This window comes from Gopherus evgoodei, chromosome 17 (assembly GCF_007399415.2).
Source record: "Gopherus evgoodei ecotype Sinaloan lineage chromosome 17, rGopEvg1_v1.p, whole genome shotgun sequence".
In the NCBI taxonomy this organism is placed as follows: domain Eukaryota; kingdom Metazoa; phylum Chordata; order Testudines; family Testudinidae; genus Gopherus; species Gopherus evgoodei.
Window position 1 is genome coordinate 9844848 of NC_044338.1, and position 22728 is coordinate 9867575.

Sequence of the window (22728 nt, forward strand, 5' to 3'; positions counted from 1 at the left end):
TGTGAGAGACTTGCTAAATATGTGGTAAAATCCACTTATAATGAAATTGGATATAGTAAAACTGCATTTTGAGTGGAATAAAAGTCCTGAATTGCTTTAGTACATTTCAGTTGGTTTTCACTCTGCTTTAGTTTTGTTCCACTATAGGGTCTTGGCTATACTGGAAAAATGCATCATATTACGAAGTGCGTTCAGTTAAGTAACATGGTTTAACTAGCACAGAATTACAGGATTTTGCCCTTGGTGTGGACAAGGTTAACCATGACCAACCAGTTCTTTTAAACATCTGTCCACAGTAAGGACAGTATCATTAACCAACTTCAAATCATCCAGCTATACACATAGCTGGATCTGCTGCAAACACATTATTAGCTTTCCCTTATTCCCCCATCTCCATTGTTTTCGATTGTTTGTTATACCTACTTGTTGCATCTTGCCTTATATTTAACTCTCATTTTTCTGGGGCATGCATTGTCTTGTACTCTATATTGTGCAGCATCTAGCACAATGTGGCTTCGTTTCTGATTGGGACCTTGAAGCACTACTGCAGTACAACTAATAAATAGAAAAAAATCATCTGACAGCTATGAAATATGGCATTTCATTGCAGATATGCTTGTTCTGTGAAATGGTTTTTAAATCATACAGCTAACCATATAAAGAATTCCAAAAATCAAAAGGCTAGAGTTATATACCATTATAAAAAATATGATGATGTGCAAAATTAAGACACATGCATAAATACATGCGGTGAGGAAGAGATGTGGTGGTTGCACTATTATTCAAATACCCTATACCGCCTAGATCTATTGGGCCCTTCCCTCAAATTATCAGTGTTTTCTTGATCTCATCTGGTTGCCTTTGCAGTTACTAATCTTGGATGTCTGTTTCATGCAGCTGAATCGAAGTCAAAGCCAGGTTTTTCTTGATGGCCCTAGATGAATGGTGGGTAATCCCCCCTCCCTAGCTATCTCTTTCAATAATGCTCTTTTAACATATCTCCCAAAATAAAAGGATCTTTGTGTCATGCTGGCTTCTGATTTATCTTTTGACAGCCACCTCCTTGCTGTCTCCAGGATTTCATTTTATCTTCTTTGAAATATTGTCAGGTTGAGACCCCGGCTCAACAATAAAGACCTGGAAATCACTATAACTAATAACATATTATGTTTTCTTAAATGTATCTCCAAAGGGTACAACCTCTGTGGTGATATGTATCTTTTTAACACTAAAGCCTTTCACTTATTTTCTAGGCTAACATGCAAGAACTTCACTTACCTAGTACTACTTTTCCCTCAATGAATACTTCTAAACCTTATTATTAGAGCTGTGTGAATCTTTTGTTGTGAAACCACGTGAAGTTCTGTAGGTTTGTGAGTTCTACATAAAATAGTGTAGCTCTGGTTTGTGAAAACGTTTGGGTCTGAACTTTTGCGATGCAGGCGAATGAGTATACTTCATTAAAATTTTGAGTTCATTACAAAACTGTTTCAGGTCACGTAAGGTAAGTACCATCTTACGGGTCACCAATTAGCTGCCACCTCAGTGTGGTCAGGCATGACAGCCATAATGCTATTTGAAAACAGGTATTAAATAGTTTTGTGCTTAACTGCGCTCTGGTTATATATTTTTGAAAAGCACAAAAAAGTAAGTGTCTTTATGTTTTACATTGAATTATGTCTGGGTGGGGAAAGAGAGGTAGTATTTTTGCCCTTAGCAAAAAATCTCCAGCATGAGTTTCTTAACATCTGTAAAGTACATTGAGGTATTTTTATGAAAAGATGCTGTGTAACTGCAGAATATTAGATCTTGGTGAGGTAATCCTTGGGGCTACCTGCACAGTGCAAGCCCAGTAAAGTTTTTAGTATTTCAGCATAGGTACTATTTTTCATCTAATCTGTTCATAAAGTAGTAACATGGACAGAAACAATTATTACAACAAAGAGCTCATAACAGAGACAACCATCATGCAAAAACACCCAATACATCTCAGTCCTTATTTACACCTGGAAATTGATCAGAATAGTGATTTCAGAATAACTGTTCTGAAGTGGCCATTCTGGAATAGTTCCCCCTGTGGAGACACTATTTTGTAACAAAAGTGGCCTTATTCAAGAATAATTATGCTATTCACAAGGCAGAGTAATTATTCTGGAATAAAATCACTTTTATTCTGAAATTTTGTGCCCGCATGAGGGAGTTACTCCTGTATACTATGCTGATCAGTTTCCCCTGTGTAGACAAGACCATGGGAAAAAACTATCTCTGAGGGCCAATAGCCAAATGCACAGAACAAAGTTTAGGGAGGTTGGGACATATTACTGTCTTCATAATTTTCCACCTTTTAACCAGGCATTTCTGTCCTTGGTATTCCCAAAAGTGAGAACTGCTAGATTTAAATTGAATTTAAATTTAAAATCCCAGTAATACGTCCTCCACCTCAGTCAATGAAGCATCAGTGGTTTAGTGTACATCCTCCTAGGCCAGGGTCTCTGGCTATTGCATGGAGACAGGGCTGGCTTTAGGCACCGCAGGGCCCGATTCGAAGGAGCTGCCACCGAAGTCCCCCCGCTGTCTTCAGCGGCAGCTCAGTCGCTCCTGCAGAGGAAGGTTCCTCTGCCAAAATGCTACCAAAGACAGCGGCAACGATTGAGCTACTGCCGCCAGCAGTGCCGGGACTTCGGTGGCAGCTCAATTGGTGGATGGTGCCTTTGGCAGCATTTCAACGGAGACACCTTCCTCCGCGGCAGCAATTGAGCTGCCACTGAAGACAGTGGTGGGACTTCGGCGGCAGCTCCTTTGGGACGTTGCCGGGCCCTCTTAGGAGTGCGGGGGCCGATTCCGGGGAATCGGCTGAATCGCCCTAAAGCCGGCCCTACATGGAGATCCAGTCAAGGTTCCTTAAGTGCACCCCCTTGAACTCTGCTTTAGGAGCCCTGTGTGTGGCATCAACATTAGGCCCTGTTTTTCTCACTCATACAGGCCCCCACATTCATATATAGCATAATTTTGCAGCATCTACTTTTTCTTCATCAGCATCTATGCTATGGCTGCTTGAATTTGTTGTCAGCCTCTCACCACCCTGCTTGTGGTGACAGGCCTCCTTTTTAAGCTGGATATCTCCAAAGTGCTAGAGCTCTCTAGAAACTTCTGTTAGGGTAGCAAGACAGTTTCTAATGTAATCTGCAGATGGCATTGTCTGACAACCAAGGCGAAGTGACCCCACACCTTCTCTGCTGTGGGATGAATTGGAGACCAGAATAAAGGCATTGCACCTGCTATCATATTCTCCTCCTCCTGTCATAGTTGTAGGTGGCATTTTTTTAAGACAATTGAAAATAGTTAATTATGCCTATATCCTTCAAAGTGCAATCTGCCAAGTTCTAGAACTCTTAAACGTCCAAATGTAGGGAGGAAAAACACTTCTGGAACTGTGCTATTATGTGAATGCGTGTGCTTCTCTGCCCAATCTGCAAAACCGGCAACAAAAATAAACCTACCTTACTCGTAACTACCACCTACAGCTAGCCACTTATAGATGGCCACCAGTCCTGTTTCTGATTGCAAATGAAGCGTAACTAGCACCATAATTAGGGCATAGAGTTTAATCAAACTTGTCATTCCTAGTATTGTACCTCTGAAGTCAGAGTGGCACTGGGGAGACAAGAAACTCAAGTGAAATTCAAGGGCTGTGAAGTTCAAAAACTGTCTAACCCAAAATTAACAAGGCTTATACATCTTTGATTTTTACCATAAAACTGGTGTGTGTGCTCTGCATTTACCAGCTGAACCATCTACCTTCTGCTCAGAAAAGAAAAGCTGCAGCCCATTAAGACAAAGTATTTTATATGCATCTGTGAATGTGGAGAGTAATTGCCAGGAACTACTTGAGAAAGTGAACTCTTCAATTTGTGACTGTCAAATCAATAGAAATATCTCCTCCAAGGATACGGTGAGGCAGTCTACATCATTATATGTGCAATGCCTCAGCCATGTTTCTAATGTTGCTGGGACTGGTGAAATGACAGTATGCAATGTGTTCATTTTTTTTTAACTAAATGTTGAGCTTATCAAATCGGAGCAGAACATAGTCCAACTTAATTTCCTAGTAACGTTTGAAAAAAGAAATCTCTTGTAAAACTTTTGTATTTTTAGAATAACTTCTCAAGTGATAGTTCACGTCATTCAGATATTCCCGGTGTTCAGTTAAATCTTATCAAACTGCTTGTAGTAGTGGGTTAGTAAGGCTCATCATTCTTTAGTGTTCCTGCGGAAAGAGCAGACCATATTGGGCCTAATGGCACTTTCCTGTTTGTAAACTTTATGTACCTGATCATATCTTTTCCACTCTCTCTTCCTTACCCCCCTTTCTATTTCCTCCTTCTGCCTTAAGTGATGTTGGATTTTCTTTGCATATGTCAAATAATCATTTTAGTAACTGAACTAAAAGCTTTTTATCCACTCTGAAAAAAGTGGTTTTGATGTATGCCAAATTGCGATCATCTCTTGTAACAAGATATACATTATGCAAAATGTCTTCCTTGAGCCTTGGCCAAAAAAATGCTTGAGTCAGCAAACAAGTTACTGAGCCACCCTGATAGTAAGAATCTTGTGTCACTGTCAAGAACATGCTGCAGTAATATATTTATTTTGAAAGTGATCCACACATTCGCCCCCCCCCAATGTCTTGTTTGCTTGGAAATGGTACATCACATAGTTGTGGCTGAACAAGGGAAGCTCTTGGGTGTTTATTACATGTCTAAAACATTTAGGTTAAGTTAAGGCTTTCTGAAAGAGAGTTGCAATTATTTAGAAAGTTTCTATTATCCGGTATTTTGGACTAATCATCACTTTTACTTATCAAGTTTTCTTTCAAAACTTCTTTCCATTCTGTATGTCTTCGGTAGGTGTTGCCTATAAAACATGTGAGAGAAGATTACTTCCCTCTTAACTGTCCCTTAACAGTTTTCCCACTCCACCCTGTGAGAACATTCTTCCGCTATCTTGTTTCTGTATAATAATTGTAATTGAGTAGCCACAAACTTGTTTTTCTACCAGTCGAGACTCCAGAACAAAGTATACACATTGCTAAATGAGCTGGATTCAGAAAGGAGAAAGGAACTGCTGGCATAATCATTAGCCAAAGTGTTTGTCATAAACATAGTGGAAGGTCACTTGAGGATTCAAAGGGTTAAGTCCTTGAACAGTTATCTGAACTAAGCATTACCTCTGGCAACATGACATACTTAAGGGTTTGGGTTATTAATCCCTTCTGCAGCTCCACAATTTATCTTAAAATTATATTTTCCAAAGCGTTTAGCCTATAAATCCTCTACTCTGTCAACAAATATGTAAAATATTCCTATTCCTCATAGACTGTATTTGTGAAGGCTTCATTTCATTCTGTGTTTGTGAACAACATGCATAATAAACAAGGGAAGTTTTCATAGAGGAGGAAAGATAATTCAGTTGGTGGTACTCTGGAATGGGATTCAGGATACCTGAGTTTAGTTTCTGGCTCAGTCATAGACTTCCTATGGGATTTTAGGTAGATTGTTGTAATCTGCCCTGTTCATCAGTTCCCCATCTGAACAGTTGTGATAATACTTCCCCACTTTACAAAAGTGTTGTGAGGATAAAAATTAAGTGTGAAATGCTCAGATCCTGCGGTGATGAGGACTATAAAAATATCTAGATCGACTAGGCTTTTTTTTTTTTTTTTTTTAAAGAAAAAAATCCTGACTCTCCAATTTGCAACATAAGTAACTGGTACTGTAATGTAAGTGTCAGTTTCTAGCAGACTTCAACTTTTTAAAATAAAATGACCTGTTTTTTTACTATGGCTATTGGAATCTCTGATTGTACAGGAAAATCCTCATTTACTTTTAAGGTGAACATATTTTAAATTGGATCAAGGATGCTGCCATAAGTTTTCTGAAACTCTTGGTAAATGTACTAGGATTTTCTAAAAGCAATGTGCTTAAATAAACTTCATTACTTTTTTCATGCTAAATATAAAATGCTTGAACCATGCACTTTTGGGGGAAGAAAGTGAAAATAAGCTTTCATGTTTAGCAGTGTTTTGTATGAATTAGGTTAAGGGAACATCAAGCCAAATCTTGGGCTAATAACTTTTTGACAAACAATCATCGAAGGAAAGTGAGAACTGTAATTTGAATGTCTAAATCATTGTTCCTAGTGTTTATTAGAACAAATGGCCATTTGTCTTTTGCCTATATTCTGTTTAAATTAGTCCATCCCAGAAAGCTGGTTGAGGAAACCTTGTTACAGGACTATCATTCTTGAGTACTATGCAATATTTTAAATGTACCAGTGAATAAATAAAGTAACTAAATGAACAAGAGTGAAGACAAAATGGGTGGATTTTAAGAGGGGGCTTGAATTTCAGAAATAAGCATTTCTTTCTTGACAAGTAAATGGCTTGTTCATCCAAGTTCAGATAAAGTATTGCAAAACCAGTGTTTCTAAAAAGATGAACTTTGAACTCAGTTGAGGATGTCAATCAAGCAAGCTGTTTCCCAGGCAGCTCATGGAAAACTTTTTCCTCTAGCAACAAAGACACTGCCACTTGTAACATAAGATTCCCAATCTAAAGTGTGCCTTAAGCTCTCTAACAGGTTCTCTTTAAACTCTACTTTTGTAAATGTTAAGCTACCTAAAAATCTCAATATTAACTAATCTTTCATTACAAAAACAAGAGTATCAAACTGTTGATCACCTGAGTAGATAACTGAACCTGATTCAGTTAAATTTGGGTAGTTGAATAGGTAACAGGATGTACTCTTTGAAATTTACCTTGTGTTCTCATTTTCATCAGACTATTTGATTGACCATACTTAATGTCTGATAAATTGTACATTCCCTTTTGTACCATGTCATGTGGTGTTCAGGGCTATTTCCAGAGCTAATATTGACTTGGGATTTCCTTATGGATGCAGTTTAGTTTAATGTGTTGAGTCCAAGACGCTTTGTGGCTGTAAACATATGTAAAATCTGTCAAGCTAAGTATTTAAAATTATAACTAGTCAAAGTATTAACGTGTTTTAAATTTTTATCATAAACATTCTGTTTGAGTTTGATTCAAAGTGCTATTGTTTCTCTCCTTAGAAATTTAGTTCTCTAAGTTTTTTGTGAACTTCAGTGTGAAGTTGAATCTGTAGCAACTTTCTTTATAGCTTTTGATTATTTGGCTTGGTCTAGCCTGCCAATATCTGAGAGATCTGCTGGATAACAAGACTTCTGTTAATACCCTGCAATTTTCCACAATGGAATTTGCATACATTTTGGATCTGAAAAATTAATTGTCCTTCAAAGCCAACTTAGGTTGAGGAATGTGATTGTACTCTTTCCACTTGTGTTTGATAGTATTCTGACTGCAGCATCTCAGATCTTGTCCAAAAAGTTGTGTGGCCGTAGTTACAGCTAGAGCGGCTTTCTTTTTATTCATTACAGCTCACTGTGAGTGGGAGTCCTTATTGACTATTAAAATATAGAGGTACTGTACAGTTTAGTTTAATCCAGGAGTTCTCAGGTCGAGTTGTAAGTTTTCACTGGCTCTTGGAAAATAAATGTACTGTACAGTTTACCATTTAATCCAGGGACTCGTAAGTAGAGCTGTGAATAACTGATTTTTCATTTAAAGTTAATGGCAGTGCAATATAAATCTATTTATATTGTTTTGGGTCAACCAGTGGTCATTGGTTCTGAAGCTTCATCCACATGACTTCTTCCTAAATATGCTCATGAGTTGCTGGGGGTTATCATAATTAAAAAAAAAAGTTTACCAATAATTTTGATCACTTGTTCAATTTTTGTCTTGTTAGTAAATACTGGGCACACTTTCTGTGGAAAGGAACTTGCTTTTCTTGTGTCAGAACATGAATAAAAGTCTTGAGTGAGAGTTTCTAACTATATTTTTCTCTCTGAGGACCATTCCATTGAGTGCAGCTGGTCTTTGTCTCTTTCACCAGTGCTGCCTCAAAGTAAAGTTCCTGCCATCTGCACTATAGACAGTAGCTATTCAATCCATGAAGACTTCGGCACCATTACCCCCACTATTCCCATCTGTTGAGTGCATGTCTGTCTGTGTTAATAATTTTGTCCTTTATTTTCAGACCTCTATCTGCTTCACGTGTGAATGCAAATCTTGATGAGGGCAGGTGGAAAAGCAGTCCCCAAAAAAGTCATCCTGGAAATATTGTGCACATCTTGGAGGGGGTTGCATTTTTTTAGTGCAGAAAAATATATTTATATTGCACTTCCATTAGCTTTAAATTATGGGTTTAAAAACTTTAGTATTCCTCCTAGCATTTACAGAATTGACTTCTTTAATACACATTTGACACAAGCTTATTTGCTGAACTCTGAAAATTTCTAATATTAAGTTTTTGCAAATGTTTGTATTCAGCATTTTTTTCAGATTAAACATTCAATGGGACCTCTTTCAGATAGTCAGTCACTAAATATTTTAAAGAGAAATTGACTATATTTCAAGGTGCCAATTTCCCAAAATGAGTTTAAAAGTAGTTTGCCTGCTTTACCTGTCCTTGAATATCTTTGCTTTTTTTGTGTGAGTTAGTAATCACTTTGCTATTCTTACATATTTTCTCTCCTTTGTTGATACGTGAAAGACCCTTCTTTCTTATACACTGCTCCATGTAACAGACAGACACAGACATGCACAACTAAGTTGACACTACCAAGAATAGTGAAATTGTTAACATTAATAAAATGCTATCAAATGCATGATGTAAACAAACAATAGAGAAATAACTTTCTGTAATTTTTTGGGTGCCGTAATCTTAAGTATTGCTTGTGACAATAGATGATGAAAAATAATTAGTTATTTTTAAGTTGGAGTGTGTAACATCAACCACCAATCAATTCCTTGTCACAGATCCTATTGCTTGTCCGCCTGACTTTGACCTACCGTGTTGTCAGTGGCCCATCTTAACCAATTCGGGACTGGGCAATGGCTCTGTACAGCCAAGCAGCACTGTTGAGGTCTTGGAGGCAATGCATGCTGCAGCTGCAACGAAGATCAAACGGTGATGCCCATTGTCAAGGAGTGCCTGCTAACCAAATTCAGCAGTGGGCTCTGAGAGCTCCACTTGGCTACTGAGAACACTATTGTTTGGCTTGGCAAATACGCAAATGCAAAATAAATAAGCGGGAATAATAAGGGGAGAGAATATCTCAATAAACGTGTGTTGTCTTTCATAATAAATTTTACAAAATATACAGCATTGTATGCTACCATTATTAGATACATAGAGGTTGAGAGTTTGTGGAAGGTGACTGAGTCATGTTAACAAGCTGTGTCCAAATGTTTTTACAATGGATCAGATTGTGAACCTTTCAGTGTCAATGCTGAGTACTTACTCATACAACTAGTTCCAGTAACATTAGCAGAATGACATATGTGAATAAAAGTTCACTAGTATAAGAGAGAAATTTACAATATGGCTGTAAGTAGCTTGAATCAAACATTTTGCCCTAAATGTAAACTATTGGTATTACAGATGTATTTTTCCTTTAATTTGTACTATATAATATGAAATCCTAAAGATGGTGCCAGTAAGATGCATTGTTTTGAATTCTCATAGTAATAGCTAGAATTAAATAGTTATTAAAGACCTGGTTACATATAAACTAGACCTTCATGAACTCACTGTGAGGCTGTATTTACCCTATTTAATTTTTTTCCAATACTGACTTTTTTCTTAGGTTATTTTTAGTTTAAATCTTAGTCTCTTATCTATCTCCAGCTACTCTTGATGCTTAATAAGTGAGACCTTTGCAGACTTCTGTAGTGGCTTGAAAGAGCACCCCACTGACACTGTGCTGAGTGATGGATAGATTCCCTGCCTGCTGTTCACTTTACTGCTAGATTCACCTAGGGTGCAATATCCTAACAAAGCAGAGCAGGGAATTGAAATGTGTTCTTCTGAGAACAGCAGTAAGTAAAGCTGCCTTTCTAGCTATTCTCTCAATTAGCTCCTAGGAGACTTTCATGCTTTAGCTAGTTTCTCTTGGGAATTCGTGACCTGATAACATATTGCTATAAATAATTATTTTGCCAGTATCAAAGTATGTACTGTATACAAAAGGCAAGTGACGCTTTTCAGCATCTCTACTGGATACTGTAAATAGCAGTTGTTTTCAGGCAAGCTTTTTTTGGGGGGGAGAGGGGCAGATGCAGTCTTGTTACTTCCGATCTTCATGACTCCAGTGGTTAGCTTCCAGCTGCTCCCTGAAGTGAAATTGACAATGAGTGGTGCAGAGGTCACCAGCAGCGGTGAGGGTGTGGAGAGCAGTGTGAAACTAACTTGCAGTTATTTTGGGGAGATCAGGTTGATAGACATTCTGGTGATCATTGGTTGTATTGTGGGGTATGATTAGGAAAAACTGGCTCCTTTATACATACTCTACAGTGATCCATTTCACTCCACACTCTGGAACAGGATAGTCAGGAAAAGGCTACTGGGTAAAACCTACTTTTGGAAAGAACAGGCCTTCAAAATACAAGATGAATAATTTAGGGTGAAAAATATTACACGGATGTTGTAACTATCCACAGAATGAACAGCATAGAAACCCAAGAAATTCCGAGTTAAAGTTAAATGTCAAAGAAATAAAACATGTTGTGGCATGGAAATACAAAGTTAAGCAGCCAAACAACTTTAACTTTGCCCTGTAGTGACACTATGAAGAGGGGGGAAAAAAAAAAATCTTTCTTTAAAAATCAGTTTAACTTAATCTGGGACTATACAAACACTGGTATGCATTTATCATAAATATATGGTTATTGCACGATGTCATTGTATGAGCAGAGTTAAGATTGTTCGAATGCTCTAACTATGCTTTTCCATGAACACTACCACAGTTTCCCTAATGATATCCTAGGGAAGCTTCACTTACAGAGATTTTGAGGTTTAATGGTTGTTTGTTTGTAAACGGCTTCCAAGATGCCATATAGGGGCAAGTATAAGATACTGCTCTAAGTAATAGTTGCAAGTCTTTAGTTTTCCTTTAGTATGCTTATAGCCAACACTTTTGAGTGCAATTGTGGCTTATTTTATATTATCATAAAAAATCTAATTTTTTTGTAGCAAAATGTTAATTACCTTACTGAACAGCACTGAGAGCCTGACTGCATTTTTGACAGCTATGAAATATCTGTCAGGGATGGTTTAGGTTTACTTGGTCCTGCTAAGCCCAGGAGTCTGGACTTTGATGACCTCTCGAGGTCCCTTCCAGACCTACATTTCTGTGATTCCATTTGTCTATGTTCAAATTAAATACACGGCCTCTACAGCACTTATGGATAAAACTAGAATGAATGAGAGAGAAGGTGGAGAAATCTGTTCAATCTGTTTTCAGAAATTATAGAAGTCTTGTGCTTTTTTACTTCTCTTTTACTATCTTTTTTTAAATAATTTCTTCAATATAAGCAAGAGTTTTTAAATAATTTTATGGCTAATAGGAGAAAACGGATTTAAGAATTTAGCTCTAAATCTATATCTGTAGCTTATTTTTAAAAGCAACTGTGTTTTAATTTTGTGTTTTAAAAGCAGGGAAAGCATTCCTGATTTTTAATTGTATTTTTGGAATAGGGAAATGGAGTGTGATTATATAACTGGAAAAATAAATATTTAGTGCCCATAAAAAATAATATATTGTCCAATTGTTTTATTATTGAGCATCTAAATTTAATGTTGATTTATCAGAACTGTCAATTATGTAATTATAAACTCTAACAGCTCTATGCCTTGCTTGTAGCAGAAGCTGTTTATCTGCATAAACAATTTTTTCATAAATTAAAGTCTTTTTTCTCCAACTTGAAAATGCTTCCACAAATTGGCAGTCCTGAACTCTTGCAATGTGTTGCACAGAATCGGCATGTTTTTATGGCAGTATAGCTGAAGGAATGTAATGCTCCAAATCTGCTGCTAGAGAAATCCAACTGCATTAGCATGTTGTAAGTAGGCACTAAACATCTTTTTTTCTCTCCACCGTGTCATGCTCTTGCGATTTCTTATGTTCCGTTTGCCTGTTGCGACACTACTTTAGTCAGATTTACATCTGGGCTTCAACCTTATAGCTCTGATTACACTATCTCCACAAAAAGCTGTTGTCACATTTGTTCCCTCACCACTTGTCTTTGAAGCTCTTCACTGACAAGTGGACAAAAATGAGGTATGTGTAGGGATGTTACTTCAATATGTCAATACTATTAGAGTTACTCTGGTAGAATCAAGCCACTGAACACCAAAATGATATAAAGCTTTACTAAAAAATAAAATAAAAATCTACGTGTACAGCCATGGAGGCAGTATAGATGGATAACTCTAGTTCGGGACTTGGCAACCTCTGGCACGCAGCTTGCCAGGTTAAGCACCCTGGTGGGCCAGGCCTGTTTGTTTATCTTCTGCGTCGGCAGATTCGGCGGACCGTGGCTCCCGGCACGACCCTCGCCCATGTGCTTGCGGCCGCCCCGAGATCTATCATTACACTGAGAGGCCTTCATTGTCCTGAGAGAGATCTGGACGAGGCTAGAAAGAGGGACCCAAATGACATTGGGATTGCCATCTCCTCCAACTTTGGCTAAATCCCAAACTCCACCTGGGATGTGGCATTTTTTTCGCCTAACCCCCACTCCCTTGCGTGTCCTCCTCCTTCTCACCCTTGTTTCTTTTCTTGTCTTCTGTCTCTCCTTTTGCCTTCTGTTTAATAAGAAGCTGGCTAAGCTGGCCAAGACTGTGTATTTTGAAACACTGCTCTAAGCCTATGACCTGAAAAAGGCAGCTAATAGCAAAGCCCTAAACTGCCCAATGCTGGTACAAGTTGCCAGGTCTCACAGTGGCTAATAAGACCGTGTGCCGTGTCTGAGTTTCTCCAGCAGTGAGACAGCAAATAGGAACCAACCCCAGAGACAGAAGCTGCATTTTCTATCTTTGCTGTTCTTCTTCTCTCCCCTCTTGTGTTTGTCTGTCTTTTAGTAAATGGGGTTGGACCTCAGCAGCAGCAATCGCTCCAGCCCCTTCCAACTAATTTCTTCTCTTTTACCCAAAATGACAGTTATTACCATCATTAATACCATCTAAAATACTGTGAAAATGACAGAAGGGAGAATTCTTTTTAAAAAGTTTCTCCAGCTAGAAGGAAAAGAAACAAGGAATGTTGTTAAAATGAAAGCTTTACTTCCAATTTCAAAGGCTTTACCTGATTTTCCTTTTCTATGTGTTTAATACAAGACTACAATTTTTATCGGTGTGTTTGCCGTGGTACTAAGCAGGCCGGGATCTCAGTATACCAAACCTTGAACTTAGCTTAAAACTGTTTTAATGTTGGGCAGTGACAGGGTCATGTTAACACCTTTGAGTATTTGGGCCTGTATAGTCCATCTAAATAAATGTAACACACCTTTACTAGTAAAATGAAGTTTCATTTATGGTTTTGTATGAAAATCAGGTATACACTGTGTCATTTAACACATTATATAAATCAGAGACTAATGTCATTAAAGCACTTAATACTTTACACCATAATTTTTTTTATGTAAAAAGTAACTAGTCACTAACAGATCAGCTCTCTCTCATGAAGGGGTCATTTTCACTAGAGATAACGGACACTGCCTTCAGGGCTGTTCATTATCTTTACAGCCTGAGATTCATTAGCTAATACAGATGGGATAACCAGTGTGTCTCAGCACCAGAAGACTCAGCACAGCAAGCCTTTAAGCAACAAAGAAAATAAAAGCATTCCTGTGTAACAGGCTTCAGCACTTATCTCTGTTCTCTGGTACTGTTTGTGCTGAACCAAAGCAGCTGCTTCTCTGAGTTAAGAGAGAACAAACTCAACATGGTGTGAAATTACTGCACTACCATTCACATTCATTAGAGTTATATTGTTACCAGCTACAAGCATGACTGGTCTTTGCATGAATAATAAAACGAAATGCTACTTTGTGAGTTTTACCTTAGAATACTGGCAAGCCACAACACTAACCTTGAAACCATATACAGTAGATCCTCAAAGTGACCAACGCCTCGGGAATGGAAGTTGTTTGTATCTCTGAAATGTTTGTAATTCTGAACAAAACCTTATGGTTGTTTTTCAAAAATTTACAACTAAACATTGACTTTATACAGCTTTGAAACTTTACTATGCAGAAGAAAAATGCTGCTTTTAACCCTGTTAATTTAAATGAAACAAGCAAAGAAACAGTTTCCTTGCCTTGTCAAATCTTTTTTAGACTTTCCCTTTATTTTTTTAATAGTTCATGTTTAGCATAGTACTGTAGTGTCTTTGCATTTTTTTGTCTCGTCTGCTTCCTGATTGCGTACTTCTGGTTCCAAGTGAGGTGTTTGGTTGACCAGTCAGTTCATAACTCTGGTGTTCGTAACTCTGAGGTTCTACTGTATAGTATCACCACATCTGGGTTAATTTTACAGCAACTATCCTGTCCAGTGTTGGAAGAGGGTTCATAGCTATGAGACTTGAAAAATGCAGGTTTGAAGCATGCAGAAGAAAACACGGTAAATACATGTGATTATTAAAAAGAGAAGTTTCTTGGTATGTGTTCCTATAATTGTTTTTCTGCTGCCAAAATATGCATCTCCAATAGACTTCAGATGGAGTCTTTTCATAGGGGAAGCAAATCTCACACAAATCCATGATGCTAAAAAGGTTCTTTTCCTCTTGTTCAATTAGAAATGACCTAATGAGAAACCAGAGACTCTCAGCTCTTATTTATTCCTCCTCTAGCAGAGAGACGTTTAATTTCAGACACAACTTTTCAGTCTGTCCCCAGTTTGAGTATTTTGCTAGTACTGCAGTTATGAGATTGCAAGAGACTTTTAAGAATGGCTGCAAATGCTCCACATGCATAGTTTTTCCAAGATGACGTTTAGCTTTGTGCAGTCCAATCACCACTAACCTGAAAGCCAAAGGAAACTCTTTCCAGGAGGTGAGTTAATAAAGCAACGCCTGGAGAGTGACAAGACATTTGTTAGCTTTCTGTTTAATTTTACAGTCCAGAGGGGCTCTCACTCCACTGGTCTTGTGAATAAAATCTTTCGTATTTTATCAGGCTCTAAACCAATCGCAAAGCCACATTATTCTTTTTTGCTCAAACTCTTCATAGAAGTAACTTTTAAAAATTTTGGGTACCTGCCTCGCTTAGACAAGGCCAAACACATAGTGCAATTTATTTTATGAAATTTCACAATCTTAAAACATTCTAAGGTGTCTGAATTGATTCTGGCATGGTGCATAAATTATAGACTGACCTTTTTTTTACATTACCTGTTAACATAGAAGTGGAGGATCTTTCTACCATGACTTCTGTGCCTGTTTATTTCAATTGTGGTAGCACTCAAAGGCCCCAATCAAGTTCAAAACCTGATTGTTCTAGGTGCTGTACATTCAAGAAAACATGGTCCTCTCTACAGAGTTCACAACCTAAAAAAAAATGGTGAAGAAGAGATGAGTACATAACGCATGTTGTCTGCAAGCAGTCGCTTGGTAATCAGTGTACTCTTACTACTCTCTATATACCAGTGGTATCCAACTTTTTTTTACGCTCAAGATAACTTTTGGAATCTAAGGGCAACCTAGGATCTGCCCCGCCCCTTTCCTAAAGCCCCGCCCCACTCCATTCCCCCCCTCCCCTGTTGCTCACTTTCACTCACTTTCACAGGCTGGGGCAGGGGGTGCAGGCTCTGGGCTGTGGCTGAGGGCTTCACAGCGTGGGAGGGGGGCTCTGGGCTAAGCCTGGGGCAGGGGTTTGGGATGCAGGAGGAGGTGAGGGGTGCAAGCTCTAGGAGGGAGTTTGGGTGTAGGAGGGGGCTCTGGGCTGGGGCTGAGGGCTTCACAGCATGGGAGGGGGCTCTGGGCTAAGCCTGGGGCAGGGGGTTGGGATGCAGGAGGAGGTGAGGGGTGCAAGCTCTAGGAGGGAGTTTGGGTGCAGGAGGGGGCTCTAGGCTGAGGCAGAGTGTTGGGGTGCAGGAGGAGGTACAGGGTGCTGGCTCCGGGAGGCAGGTCAGAGCTGAGTGTTGGGAAATTAGCCTGATTACATTTGCTTTTGGGCACCTGATCTCATGTATATTGACATGATTTTTATACTAATTAGTTCTTTTAGAAGTGTGGTGCATCTTAATCCCATTTTCAAAGAATCAGATTAATGAAAAAGATTCATGAACAAACATGGCATTTCTAAGCATGTCTGTAGGTATTCCATCCAGTCTTCCCTGCAAAAAATACTGTGGCCAAGGAATAACAACAATATTAGAATTATATATTGTAGCAAATATTTTATTTTAAAGAGATAATTTATAAAGTGATAATATTAACAGAGGCAAGGTTGAGAATTGAGTGGATAGAGGTTATGGTAGGCTTGTAGCAAAATGAAATTTGTTTCGTTATAAGTACTTTCAGGTGATACAGCAGCCCCCAAGTCATTCTACCAATTTTTGTTGTTTTACAATCACATATTCCTATTTTAAAAACATTTCTTTCCCATGTTGTTGGGACAAACAGCTGTGAAGCTGCAGTTGTTTCCTTCAGTGAAATCTGACTACAGACAAATCATCTTTAGATTGCATCCTTGTTTTATGACACCCATCCTTGTCTTCCCTCCACTCTTCAGGATGGAAAAAAGTGACCCAAGGCAGTTTTGTCTGTAGCCTATGTACAGATTAATCCCATTCTGATTACAGCACTAATTCAGTGCAGATCATATGACTGGAAACTGTAGAAACACGTGTTTGCGAGTGAGCTTACATGCTGTCTTGATGTAGATCAGTGATTATTGCTGCTGTTCCAGTTGCTCTGTAAGAACCCTTTGAAACAACTTCAAGAGAGACCAGTATTTTCTTTAGTTTATCAAAGTATTTGTATGGACAGATAATGAAGCTGAATTTTGTTTGCCTTTATTCACTATAATTTAAGGCTGATTATATTCATTTCTCATTAGATCCTTCTGGTAAAATAACTAAACTAGGACATATACTGTAATCATCTCATTCCCTCAATCAAAGAAGTGTGCAGACTGTTGCAGTATTTTGGGACCTTAGCTGAACCAGATTCACATGATATTATAAATGATTTTTGTCCAGTTCTTAGCCCTCCTAAGATTGGCTATTTGGTGTTCCTAGAAATAAAATACAATGTGGTGAAATATTGGAATGTTTTCATTTCATACTGAATAACTTCCACAATCAGAGTAATAGTTTACTGTACTGTAGTAGAAATGCCCGCTGTTAAAAAGAAAGGTATATTTATTAGAAGCAGAAATTGGCCTTTTGGTTGAATATTCAGCTATTATGAATCTTGCATTCTGAGTGTCTTTTAGTGAGATTACTCAACATATGCTAAAATAAATGAGCAGCCTGTTATCTTCAGTAGAAACTGAAGTCCACTTTTTTCCCTTGTGAAATTGTTTGTGCTAAAAACCCATTCTGTAGTACATGGCAGTGACATTTGGATGAAGGTAGGGATTTAAACCACTAGCATGCATGCATTTCATGTAATTGCTTTAATTAAATTAAAAACCAACTGGATTTGGATACTAATCCTGGCACAGGATTCCTCCTAAACCTTTCCCTATTTTATTAAACAATGGTTCAGCCTCCAGAGATGATACAACCTACCACTGTACACAGATTAGCAAATAAATAAGCCTTCCAAAGACTCACTACTTGAGCTGTTCTGTCGTCATTTTCATCATAAGAGGAAGAATGAAGATCCTCTGTGAAATGTGGCATTTTGCTAATGGGGAGAGAGCAGGAGTTACCTTCGGTTATTTTTCTGAATCTGTGCCTAAGCATTTGTCTGTAGAGTTTTTCTTATGGTATTACTTTAGTGAGGTGGGGAGAGGAGGTAGTTACCTGAAGTATTTATGAAGAACATTTTCAGGTATGTTAGGTAGAAATGTACAAGGTAGATGAATATGAATTGAAAATGTATAAGTGGTACCTAAATGAGTAATTTTTCTGTAAGTAGTCATTTTAATGTTCAGTTTCTACAATTCATATAAATTATTCCAAATTAATGATGGATACGGGAAGTCTTTTCCTTGGTGTAATATTAAATCTCTAGGGCCAAATTGTGAACCCCTTAGTCACATTTAGTTCCCTATTTTGAAAATAGTTTAATTGAAGTCAGTGGGAATGTGTGAAGTAAGGTAAACATAAGAGGTGTTGTAATCTCTGCAGTAATGAACACTGATTTGTGCAGACAATGGACTTTCTTTGACTCACTCTATCTGAATGCCATATCATCCCTCCTTTTTTGCCAGTTTGTCCTCAGGGAAGCGTTTTATCAGCTATTAATTGCCTGGTTGTAAGCAAATTTTATCCACTTAAAAACATGCTCTTTCTGTACTTCATATATAGACACACAGCACACCAAAAAAAGTTGTGGTTTTTTTTGTTTTTTTCCCCTGCGTCTGTTCTGAAGTGAGACCTGTGGGTTTGGTGTGTTGGGGGGGAAAAGGGACAGAAAATGCAGATTGCAAATATCGCTTTGCAGTCGTCTGTTTTGGCCTTCTATCCACAAAACATCTTGAATCTAGTTTCTCTAACAGAAACCAATGGCACTGTCAATGGATACTTCTAAAGCCTACAGTTTTCTCTAGAAGACAGGATTCTTGAATAATGTACGAGCATAAAGTTGAATCCTTCTCAGGCCATGTCTACATCTAAAATTTTGCAGCGCTGGTTGTTACAGCTGTATTAGTACAGCTGTATAGGGCCAGCGCTGCAGAGTGGCCACACTTACAGCAACCAGCGCTGCAAGTGGTGTTAGATGTGGCCACACTGCAGCGCTGTTGGACGGCTTCAAGGGGGGTTCCGGGACGAGAGAGCAAACCGGGAAAGGAAACCAGCTTCGCCGCGGTTTGCTCTCTCGGTCCCGGAGCCACCCAGCAAACCGCAGGGAAGGAGACCTGCTTGCTCGGGGTTCCGGGACCGAGAGAGCAAACCGGGAACGCCGCGGTTTGCTCTCTCGGTCCCGGAGCCAGCCAGCAAACCGCAGGGAAGGAGACCTGCTTGCTCGGGGTTCCGGGACCGAGAGAGCAAACCGGGAACGCCGCGGTTTGCTCTCTCGGTCCCGGAGCCAGCCAGCAAACCGCAGGGAAGGAGACCTGCTTGCTCGGGGTTCCGGGACCGAGAGAGCAAACCGGGAACGCCGCGGTTTGCTCTCTCGGTCCCGGAGCCAGCCAGCAAACCGCAGGGAAGGAGACCTGCTTGCTCGGGGTTCCGGGACCGAGAGAGCAAACCGCGGCGAAGCTGGTCTCCTTTCCCGGTTTGCTCTCTCGGTCCCGGAACCCCGAGCAAGCAGGTCTCCTTCCCTGCGGTTTGCTGGGTGGCTCCGGGACCAAGAGAGCAAACCGCGGCGAAGCTGGTCTCCTTTCCCGGTTTGCTCTCTCAGTCCCGGAACCCCGAGCAAGCAGGTCTCCTTCCCTGCGGTTTGCTGGGTGGCTCCGGGACCGAGAGAGCAAACCGCGGCGTTCCCGGTTTGCTCTCTCGGTCCCGGAACCCCGAGCAAGCAGGTCTCCTTCCCTGCGGTTTGCTGGGTGGCTCCGGGACCGAGAGAGCAAACCGCGGCGAAGCTGGTCTCCTTTCCCGGTTTGCTCTCTCGGTCCCGGAACCCCGAGCAAGCAGGTCTCCTTCCCTGCGGTTTGCTGGGTGGCTCCGGGACCGAGAGAGCAAACCGGGAAAGGAAACCAGCTTGATTACCAGAGGCTTCCTCCTTCCACGGAGGTCAAGAAAAGCGCTGGTAACTGTCTACATTGGATTACCAGCGCTGGATCACCAGCGCTGGATCCTCTACACCCGAGACAAAACGGGAGTACGGCCAGCGCTGCAAACAGGGAGTTGCAGCGCTGGTGGTGCCCTGCAGATGTGTACACCTTCAAAGTTGCAGCGCTGTAACTCCCTCACCAGCGCTGCAACTTTCTGATGTAGACAAGCCCTCAGTTAAAAGCCTAGTCAAATTTAACTGCCTTGGGGCTTTCTCCTGCGTGTTGTATTCTTCTTAAAGGATGCTAGGAGTGTTTTACCTGAACTCTGAACCAGTGGAAACTGGTGCAAAGGGACACTGCAGCGCTTCCTACCCCAATGTCATTGGACTCTTAACATAAATTTTGTCAGACCTGATGCTTGGAGATGTGACATGTGGGTCCCTCCCACCCTCCCCTGAAGCCATAATGCACTTTCTCTTGGGAGACAAGAAAAAGTCAGTCTAAAGTTTGCTCTTTGATAAATAGTGCAAGCCAGTGACTTTCCCATCCTCGCTTGGTCTGTTTGCGAGTGAGTTGTTCTTTTTCCTGTTCTCTACTCCTATCCTTCTCGTCTGTCTTCTGCCTCCGCCTCTTTCTGACGTCTTGCCTTTCACTTCATGTTCCATCTTCACCTCCTCAGTCTCATTTATTTTGATACTAGAAACTTAAACCAGGAGAATACTACTTTCTGTTTTACTATAAGAAAATTATTTCATGATCAAAACAGTTCATAGGGCAACATTTCTTAATTAGTACAACATTAATTTTGTCCACATAGTCTAATATTGCCATGAGTAAACTCACAATGACATGTTATTGTGTAGTTTTCTTTTCTTTTTTTTTTTTTGGTGTGTGTGTGTGTGTGTGTGTGTGTCTTGGTGATATGAGGAAATCTCTCAAAGCAACAGCATCATAATGACTTCAGGGAAAAACAGTCTTGTCAAACAAACTTGATATTGTTTTCCAATGAGATTTCTAGTTTGGTTGATGAAGGTAACTGGTGTCATAATCTACTTGAGCTTCTATAAGGAATTTGATTTAATGCCTCCCACTATTATGATTAAAAATTATTATGATAAAAATCAGTGTAGCACATATTAAACTAATTTAAAAACTGACTAACAATTAACTTTCTCAAATCGTAATGGGAATAGTCATCAAATGGCTATGTAGTGAGGTTCTACAGGATCTGTTTTTGTCCTAATATTATTCGGTGTCTTTATCAGTGATTTGGAAGAAAATATAAGATCACTGCTGATAAAGTGTGCATATGACAATCTGCTTGGTGGAGTGGTAAATGACAGGTTGATTATACAAAGCGATCTGGATTGTTTGGTAAGCTAGGCTCATTAAAAGAATGTGCCTTTTTTCTATAGCTAAATGCAAAGTGTTACATCTAGGAGCAAACAACATAGATCCCTTTTACCAGATAGGGTAATGTGTCCTGTAAAGGAGTGACTCTGGAAAGGATTTAGATGTTATGGTGGATAGCTGATTGTGAACTCCTGGTGCAATGCTGTTTATCTGGTACTATGTTCAGTTTTGATGTGAACACTTGAGAAAGGATTTGGAAAAATTGCAGGGGCTTCAGAATGGAGCTAGAAGAATGATTTGAGGTCTGAAAACCTGCCTTATAATGACAGATAAGCTAAATATATCAGTCAAGAGTCTTATTATCAAAGAGGAGGTTAAGAGAAATTCAGACTGGAAATAGGGCACAAATATTTAACGGTGAGAGTACTTAACTGTTGGATTGAAGAATTTTCCATCACTTTAATACTTTAAATAAGGGTCGAATGTCTTTCTAAAAGAGATGCTGTGGCTCAGCCAGAAGTTATGGGACTGATGGAGGAATTAATGAGTAGAATTCTTTGGCCTATGTTAAGCAAGTGGTCAAAATGTTGGCCCAGTGCTTAATTTTTAACAAAAGAGGTGCAGGGGCTCAAGCAATTTTTTTTACATAACTTATGCTGCAAGCCCAGAGGTGCCGAGTCTATGAACTGACAAGGCCTGGCACAAATTAAGCACTGTATTGGTCCCTTCTTGCTTTAAAATCTTATGACTGTGGAGCTGAGGCCCATAAGAGTCCCATTTCTCTGACTTGAAAGTTCTCAGAGTTCTCTGTTTTCAGAGGCCAGTAACTTTAGAATAAAATACTTAACACTTGCAGGGCTCCTTGTAACTTCTGTATATACATCCTCATATCCTATGAGAAAGTAAACATCATACTCACATTACGGATCAGGAAACTCAGACACCAGTTGGAGTGATTTCTCCAAAGTGGTATGCTTAGAGTTAGAAACAAAATATAAATACTTGTCCTGAAAATCTGCAGTGAAAGCTCTTTTCTTTCTTAGAATCCAGAAATCTAACATGCAACAACCCAATACAGGGGGAGAGAGAGAGAGAGACAGACAGACAGACATAGCAGGTGCTACCTAAAGCAGAGAGGCGCAACTCCACACACCTTGATGACTGGCTCTTTTGCAGGCTAATTGCTGAGGAACCAGATCACATGTTTCTTTCAGAGCCCCCTCGTACACAAGCGGGACCAGGAATCCCCTTAGAATTTAAAATGATCGCTTGTAATTTTAACACAGTTTTCAAAACACCACACAAAGATGCTTGGTCGCAGATCCAAGATCAGAACAGAGTTCCTAAGTTTGATTGACAGTGTGGTTTAGTGGATTTATCTTTGTATTCACCTCTATTATACCACTATGCAATAGTTAACTCTGTTCTTTTGTATAACCGAAAAATGTTCCCATATTAATAGACTGTTTAATGGGAGGCTGAAGGAAATGTTTGTGGTCTAACATGAGTTATGGTTCCAGTTACTGATCTCTGACTTCAAATAGTAGTGTACGTTAGAGGTAAATTCACTACTGCATGACGTGCTCAGCCACTTCAATAACCAGGAG

General features: G+C 39.5%; 1 protein-coding gene across 2 annotated transcripts in view; it reads left to right on the plus strand.

Annotated features, from left to right (window-relative positions):
- NLK (nemo like kinase) overlaps positions 1–22728 on the plus strand; it is a 105887-nt gene that overhangs the window by 33109 nt on the left and 50050 nt on the right. The window lies entirely within an intron of this gene.